The sequence below is a fragment of the Solanum tuberosum genome, unplaced genomic scaffold, assembly GCF_000226075.1.
Source record: "Solanum tuberosum cultivar DM 1-3 516 R44 unplaced genomic scaffold, SolTub_3.0 scf00121, whole genome shotgun sequence".
In the NCBI taxonomy this organism is placed as follows: domain Eukaryota; kingdom Viridiplantae; phylum Streptophyta; class Magnoliopsida; order Solanales; family Solanaceae; genus Solanum; species Solanum tuberosum.
Window position 1 is genome coordinate 972177 of NW_006239046.1, and position 8635 is coordinate 980811.

At 33.1% G+C, this 8635-nt stretch overlaps 1 long non-coding RNA gene across 6 annotated transcripts in view; it reads right to left on the reverse strand.

Annotated features, from left to right (window-relative positions):
* Positions 1 to 2908: 2908 nt before the first annotated feature.
* The window catches only part of LOC102582874 (uncharacterized), a 7285-nt gene continuing 1558 nt past the window's right edge, over positions 2909 to 8635 (reverse strand). For 3 of the 6 annotated variants that reach the window (XR_001473823.1, XR_001473824.1, XR_001473822.1), the window contains 4 exons: positions 6053 to 6222; positions 5023 to 5235; positions 3685 to 3742; positions 2909 to 3188 (listed from right to left, as the gene is read on the reverse strand). This is a non-coding gene — a long non-coding RNA (uncharacterized lncRNA). Of the gene's footprint in view, positions 3189 to 3684; positions 3743 to 5022; positions 5236 to 6052; positions 6258 to 8635 lie in introns of those variants that run through there. The other 3 variants (XR_367509.2, XR_001473821.1, XR_001473820.1) reach the window with 3 other exon arrangements.

Sequence of the window (8635 nt, forward strand, 5' to 3'; positions counted from 1 at the left end):
CAGGGCAATTTTGGTATACCGTCTAGCTATAACTGGGTCACCGATTGGAGTAGAGACTTAGAAGGGTTCTGAGAAAGTTTCTGGAATAACATTAAACTTAACTACTATATAAGGTGTTTCAAAGGAAAGAGTAGCCCCTAGATCTACCAAAGCATAAACATCGAGATCAAAGACTCGTAACGTACCAGTGACTACATCAGGAGAATCTTCCTGATCTTGGCGAGCCTGAAGAACATAGAGCCTGTTCTGGCATTGTTCGCCACCTGTACCATATGAATTACCCTACTGAGTTGGGCGACTTGCTAGCACTGCTGAAGTTGTAGACTGGGCTCGATTAGCATTGCCTCCTTGACCCTGTTTAGAAGGACAATCCGTCAACCTGTGACCAGACTGACCACACCCAAAGCATCCTTCCTATCCTGCAAGGCACTCGTCCGGATAGTTCTTACCACACTTAGGAAAAGTTAGGTAGGTTTTTATACCTGTAACACTCCCCTAAGACTTAGATCTTGATGCCCTACCTATTTTATCTTGTCTGAACTTAGAGGACGGAACACTAGCTGATGAAGGTGCTGGAGCTGAAAATTTTTGCTGACCCTACGAGCGATTTCCACCACCTGACTTCTGTTGAGAATACTCATAATTTCCAGTCCTATCCTTCTTGTACTCCTTAGCATGTTCCCTAACCTTATCACCCTCAACCTGCTGGGCATGAGTCATGAACCTAGAGATTCTCATATTTTCCAGCAACATAGCATTTCTACACTCTGTCTTTACCAAGTCTGACACTCTATATAGAAACTTATTCATCTGAGTCTGGAATCAGCAACCATAAGAGGATCATACCTAGAGAGTTCGGTAAACTTGATCTCATACTCTTGGACTGTCATGCTACCTTGTCTTAGGTTCATAAATTCGTGAGCTTTTGCCTCCCTTAGCTCTTTTGGGAAAAACCTGTCCAGAAAGGTCTCATTAAAGCAATCTGAAGTGATAGGTGTTGCATTTTTACCCCTATTCTCCTTCCGCTGAGTATACCATATATGAGCTACATCCTGAAGTTGGTAAGATGCTAACTCAACCCGAACATTCCCAGTTAGCTGCATCACTTCAAAGATCTTCATCGCCTCATCAATGAAGTTTTGGGGATCCTCACTAATCTGCGATCCTAAGAACTCTAGCGAACTCATCCTAACAAAATCTCGGACTCTGGCTGCAGCTGACCCAACATTAGCATTTTCCGGAACTGGAGCCCGCTAATTGTTCTCGTTGGCCACACTCTAAGCCAACAACTGAATGACGTTACGGAACTCTACATTTGAAACTTCTTGATCTGGGATTGGAGAAGCTGCGTTTGCGTTCTTGGCATTCGCATTCCTGGCATTAGCTCTACGAGGAGGCATGATCAAAAACATAGAACGTCGAGTTAGAACGGAATTAGATCATACCTTACACACGATAAAAGTAACAAGAAAATGAAGATTTTTCCTCAAACACTTTGTATCCTCCATCTCATTAAATGTGGTGCCCACTACACACCCATGAAAAGGACTCTACCTAGTGCGGCTTTTCAGACATCCTAGGACACTAAAACCTAGTGCTCTAATACCAGGTTTGTCACACCCCGAGCTACCCCTGAGATGCGGACACGGGACCTAGGTTCACAAGTGACCCCAAGCTAACTCTGCTGGCATGACATGAGCATACTAAGAATAACAATGACTGATGCGGAAGCTAATCATAAGTAAATCTGAAGTAATGGGGAATACCCATATACTAAAACTGAATATATGGAATCTGAGAGTTTAATACAAGAGAAATATCAAACTCAAATACTAAGCTGAATCTAACTATGTATGAAAATAGTCTCTAACTGACTAGAAGTGCTGGAACATGCCCCAGCTAAGTCTAGCAAAATTGAAACTAAAAGAATGAAAACTGAAAGATAACATTACTCACTACAAGAAAGTGGAGATATAATGACATTTTCTAAATGTCGTATTATGATGTTTAAATGTCACAAATTTGTTTACCGACATTTATTTTACATTTCGACCAAATGTCGTAAATTTTTGTGTCGGGGATTTTTTCGACATTAGGTAATTGTCGGGAAGAATTCGTGACATTTATTTTGTGACATTTAGGTAAATGTTAAAAAAAAATTGCGTCATTTACTTTGCAACATATATGTAAATGTTGGTAAGATTATTACGACATTTATTTTTTGACATTTATGTGAATGTCGATAAGAAATATATGACATTTATTTTTGACATTTAGGTGAATGTCAGTATGAGCATATGACATTTATTTTCGACATTTAGGGTAAATGTGAGTATGAGATATATGACATTTATTTTCGACATTTAGGTAAATGTCGGTATGAGATATTTGACATTTATTTTCAATAATTAGGTAAATGTTGGTATGAGATATATGACATTTATTTTTGACATTTACGTAAATGTCGGTATGAAATATATGACATTTATTTTTGACATTTAAGTAAATGTCAATATGAGATATATGACATTTATTTTTTCGACATTTATGAAATATCACTTAAACTTTCTGACATTTAGATTAAATGTTGGTAAAACAAATTTCAAGACACTTACTTGTGACATTTATAAAATGTCACATTCAAATTTTGACACTTTAGTTAATGTCAACAAATGCTATTATTGAATGTCATAAAAATTGGTGACATTATTTTATATTTTGTTAAATGTCATATTAATATTTTAATGTCGCTACCAAGTTTCTTTAAACATCCCAAAAAAATCTATAAATAGTTTTTCTCAAGACACAAATACATACAAACAATCCATGCATTCAAAACTATACAAATACATACAACCAATCCATGCATTCAAAACTATCTTCTTCATGATAAGCAAGAAATATCATATAAAGCAAATGTTTTCTAATATTATAATCAAAGAACAAAATAGCAATATAATAAGTTTTCTGTAAAAGTAAACATTGTCAAAACAAATTATCTTTTTTTATCTCAAGTAAAATTGAGATCCAACTAAAATGTAATAATCTCAACATCACACCAACTAATTAACTCCTAATTCAAATGGAATTAAAATCTCCAGTAAATTTGCAATAAATCTTTATGAAATCACCAATCCAAAAGTTGAGCATGTTGAAGTCGATACCTGACCTCAATTTCCTTAAAAATTCTGCACAAGAAATGGACATAAGAAAATTTAGAACTATATAATAATAGAAATTAGATACCCATTAACTAGAACAATATATGATCTAGAGAATTAAGCCTTTCTGGTCGGACAACTGGACTAGTATTGGTCCCCTAGCTTCCTAGTGGCCAAACTTTGGATAACATTCAAGTCAAGGATAAATAGGTGCAACAATGAGATGCTACAAAAAATTAGTTCCTACAAATCCAGCACTACATCAACCATATCCGAATAGGAAAAACATCAATGACACTCACAAAAGACTTCCTTTTTAGATTGGAGGATCATAACCAAGAGAGTCCCCCAGATGATACCATTGTGAAGTATCAAAAGAATAACGTTAATAATGGATTTCAACAACAAATATTCAGTCCTAGTTTTCAACATTAGACTCCAAACTGCACATGTTTCCCCACTCCTAATCTTTTTATGGAAAGCATATATGCCAATAAGATCTTGTAGTTTTTTCTAAACATACCCACTTCTTTTTATTTGTTGCCAACTACAGTAGTTCCAGTCTTCTTGATCATGTTAGCCTGAAAAAAAACATTAAATTGATTATCTTGATACTTTACAAAATACAAAACTTAACATTTCATTGAATACATAAGTGTGCCAATTTTTCCAGAAGGAAAATAAAAAAAGAAGATATATTCTTGCTTCAACAAAACAAACATATCTTTAAGAGTCGAAGCAACACAATACCAGAATTTTGGTATCCTGCTTGATACTTCCCCATAGGAAAGAGACATGATTTTCCTAGTTACTCTGTGGCAGTTCAAACATTAAAAGAAAAACAACAATAGAAGTTCTGTAAACATCATAGTCCAAAGAAATTGTTTATAGTCTGGTTCAGACTTGAATCTTTAAGAGAAATCTCAATAAGAGTATATCCAATAATCCTCTCCTAGGTCGAGTCATTTTAAATAACTATTGTACCACTTAGAGATCTTTGCTTGGGCTTGGCATCAAGAAATGTCACAACAACATGTGAAGAAGTTTCTATGAAAGTTCAAAACTTCCTCTAATGGCTCTTCTGACTTATCCATGTCCATTTCCCAGAAAATTATCAATTTTTCCAACCCAAAAATGATGGCATTCTAACAAGAGAAACATGTATGCTTATGAAGGCACATACACAGACATCATCCTACCCTCTTTGCTTTCAATTAAATACGGGGGGGAGGGGGGGAGGGGGGGGAGGAGAAAAAGATGATGGGAGAAGCACTAAATTTCAAGTTTACTTGACCATCCCAATGAATCTAGTTGGTTAATATAGGAAAAGAAGCAGCTTTTAGACACAGAACATAACACATTATAATGGTCAGCAAGTAGAAAGTTTCTCACAATCCTTTTTTGTAATGATCTTATCTAAGTAAATTTCTGAGTTTTTGGCTAAAAACATCCTTGAACTATACTATAAACTTAAAGCACATCCTTGTAATATCATAGTTAACAAAAAACATTCTTCAAATATCTAAACATTAACAAATCCCATCCATTAGTTAAAGACCGTTAAAAATCTACAAAAGAGCAAAGTTCAAAAGATCAAAACCATCGCATAAAATTCCTAAACATAAAAGAAGCAAAAAAATAGTGAACCCCACGATTTGAACACAAGCAGAAAACAATCGATTATGAAACTAGCAAGGAAAATCGATTATGAGCATGCTAAAACTAGAAAAGAAAAAAATTACAGTAATTTCTTCACAGATTCGTTCACAGTACAGTAACTCAATGAAAATTGAAACTAAAACCCTACGCACTCAAAATTATTGAAATTAAAACCCTAAAGAGGAAGGAGAAATTATTGTACCTCGTTCACAAATTCCTTCACAGATTCAAATGCTAAGGGAGACGACGACCAGTATCCAGTAACTCTGAGAGAGGCGACGCCAGTATCCTCTCAAAGAGACACGCTAGTAACCTCTGTTGAGCCCAAAGTGATTTAATAAAATCACAAATCGTCACAATTGTTTGAATACCTGGGAATCAAAATATGTGTAGGATGAGATGAATCCAGTAAAACCTACAAGAAAATATAAATTAAGAACTAAATTGTGAAACCTTGAAACTTCACATGGTTCTGTAAGTCAATACTTTTTAAATTAGTTAACCTGATCAAAGGTTTGTTTCAGTAAGATCATAAGTTTGTATGAAATAAAAACCTTAGGATTACCTGTGGATGTAGATGGCTACCATGAATTTCTTTGCTTGAGCAATGTGTTGAGGGCGTGAGGCGATATACAAATAACTCTAGACTTTAAGTAGGAGTAGGGTTTTTTTTTTAAAAAAAAGTTTCTTACTACTAATAGGAGGGAATATTTTATCGTAGTAGAAAAATTAGAGGGAAAAGTTAATAGCATGAAAAATTGGAGGGAAAGTTAATAAATTTTCTTTTACTTTAATAAACTTAAAATGAAAGTTTTATTTTTAAGCCAATTATTTCAACTTAAACTATAAACTTTCACTTAGAAGCTGGAAAAAATCTATAAAATCCAATCACTACAACTCAAACTATAAAGTTGCTCTAGGACTACATAAAATCCACTTACTTCTACTCAAAACTATAAGCTTTCACTCAGAAATTGCATAAAATATACAAAGTTAAATTGTTTCCGCTGAAACTACACAATTTCGCCACAAACTGCATATAATCTATAAAATCCCACTATTTTCACTGAAAAATCCAATTACTACAAAATTCAACATTATTTTTGTCTGAAACTACAAAATTAATTTCACTAGAAGCTGCATATATAATCTACAAAATAAAACTACTATCAATCAAATTCAACTGATTTTCTTACTAATAAATTAGGTTTTAAATGGATCGAAATGTGTACCGTCATGTTTGAGGGTTTTAGAGTGAACGTGAGCGCTATGGATCAATTCATTCTTTACCAATTGGGCCACTCATCGCAGACCCTTTCATTTCTCCCTTGGGGTTCACAATCACACCAGCATTATCTTTAAAGTACATGAAGACACCGTCCTTTCGGCGCCATGGCTTGCGCTGACGAACAATGACACCAACATTAGTTTTGCATACAACGCTATTTAGTTTTGTGAAATGAATTTATAATTTTATTAATTATATATTGTAATTTTAAATGAGCTTAAAAATTCTACATCCTTCAAAATCAAAAGGAAAATGCATTTTCCTATCCTTTGAATTATACACAAATGAATATATTTTTTTTGGATAAAAAAATTTCCTGATGTAAATAAACGTGATTTAATTTTTAGTTATATCCTCTTTTTGTGAGTTTGCATTTATCCATTTTAAAATTTTAAAATACATATTATTATTATTACTATTATTATGATCATCATCATTATTATTATTATTATTAGTAGTAGTAGTTAACAATTTGCCTTTTACATTTAAACTGTATTACTAAAGAGGAAATTTTAAAATTCAAATTAAAAAAAAAACAAAATTTTAATTATAGGAAGAAAAAAAAAGAAACATAAATTATTTAGTTTATTACTCTTTTTTTATTTCTTTTTGGTTAATTTAAAAATCTTGTTCAGACGATTTTAAAATTATTTAGAAACATAGAACAACTGTTCATTTACTATGAGAATCAACAAGAGCCAAGGACAATCTTTATCTCATGTGGGCTTATTTCTGAAGAACCCAGTGTTTACACGTGGACAGGTTTAAGTTGCTCTTTCCAGAGTGACAAATAGAAAGGGATTAAAAATACTAACGTACAATGAAGATGGGAAAATAAGTAATCAAGCTACAAATGTAGTATATAAAGAAGTATCCCAGAATTTAATTTGACATAAATTGTATATTTGGATGTTTATATACATCCTGCAATTTTTTATGTGTTTGTTACAAAAACTGTTAAAAGATTTGCATATATAAGTACAAAAACATTCACAGCTACGTATTATTTTAACTATGTATAACTTTGTATAACTGTAATAATTCTATACGTTCGTTGAATTAACATATTTTTATATTTAAATTAACTAATTTGCTGGTTTTACTTATTATATTAATGTATTCTATAGCATATGGAAGTAAGTATTGTTACAAAGTGTACTTTCTAATAAAAATGCATCAGAGTTAATATAAAGACCCAATACAATGAAATCATTTGAAGTTCTAATCTTAATCTCTACGTTTCCATTATTCATTTACAATTACTATGTTTTATAAGGGTTTAGAATTATACTAACTAAAAATACTATAATCAATTTAATAATGATGACTATATTTTTGACAATTACACGGAATACAAATGATCTTTTGAGCTTTTGGATTGAAATCGATGGTAATAAGATTGTGTATAAATGGAGAGATACAATACACCTATACATATGATGGACAATTTCACGGTTTAATAATTTAGCATTTTTTAAAACATATTATCAACCTATTTCATTATGTGAAATGAAACCACATTTTAACATTAGTTATTTGATATTACCTATTTTCTATATATAAACAATGGAAGGATTTATTTTAGGTTCTTCAAACTTTAGTATTCAATCTTTTTAACATGTTCCATGTTCTTTATGTTGGTGATCATTGTTAATGCTAAATGATACAACATTACTCATTCCCCAAAATACAATTTGCTCCACTTTCCACTTTTCACAATTATAAACTCAACTCAATAAGAAATAGTATTTTCATTTATATCATAGTATTATGTGTTTTGATGTTTCTTTACCAGTGTATGGTTGTCTTTATGTGTAAAACTTATTAAAAAAATTGTTACCATACCAACAGCTCTCTGTTACAATACATTAAAAGCTACATCAGCTCAATGTATATCTAACTAAGTTCAAATAAAGTTATTTAATCAGAGATACTTAAACTCTTTCGTACGTAAATATGTCATTACTGATATACCGTGAGTTTACGGTATTTCTAATACGTTTCACTTACAAGTTGTGTGTGTCTAAGGCCTTTTTATATTGGTTTTGATGTGTTTTTATCATGTTTTGCAGGAAAGACGTTCAGGTGCGGAAGTGTAGAGACAGCTGAAAGAAATGCAGAAGAAAGGCATTCACGGAGGTGATCTACGGACCGTAGGTCCATTCAAGGTCCGTAGGTTATGACCGTAGATCAGCAGGCAAGACATAGAGGACAAATCAGGGAAATCTGACCAAGTGTGGAACCACGGCGTCTATTGACGGTCCGTAGATTGATCTACGGACCGTACTGTTGATCCGTAGAGTGACACTGATTTTTGATTATGTGTGGAGCTACGGAGGGGATTGACGGACCGTATACGGTCCGTACTGTTGGTCCGTCGTTTGCTTCAGAGAAGCTGATTTTTGGAAGCTGAAATATTTTCTAAGTCCTGACTGACGGAAGGGACTTACGGACCGTAGATCCATTGACGGTCCATAAGTCGGTCTCGTAGATTGAAGACGTGTACCTGAACAAAACTTTCCTTAAT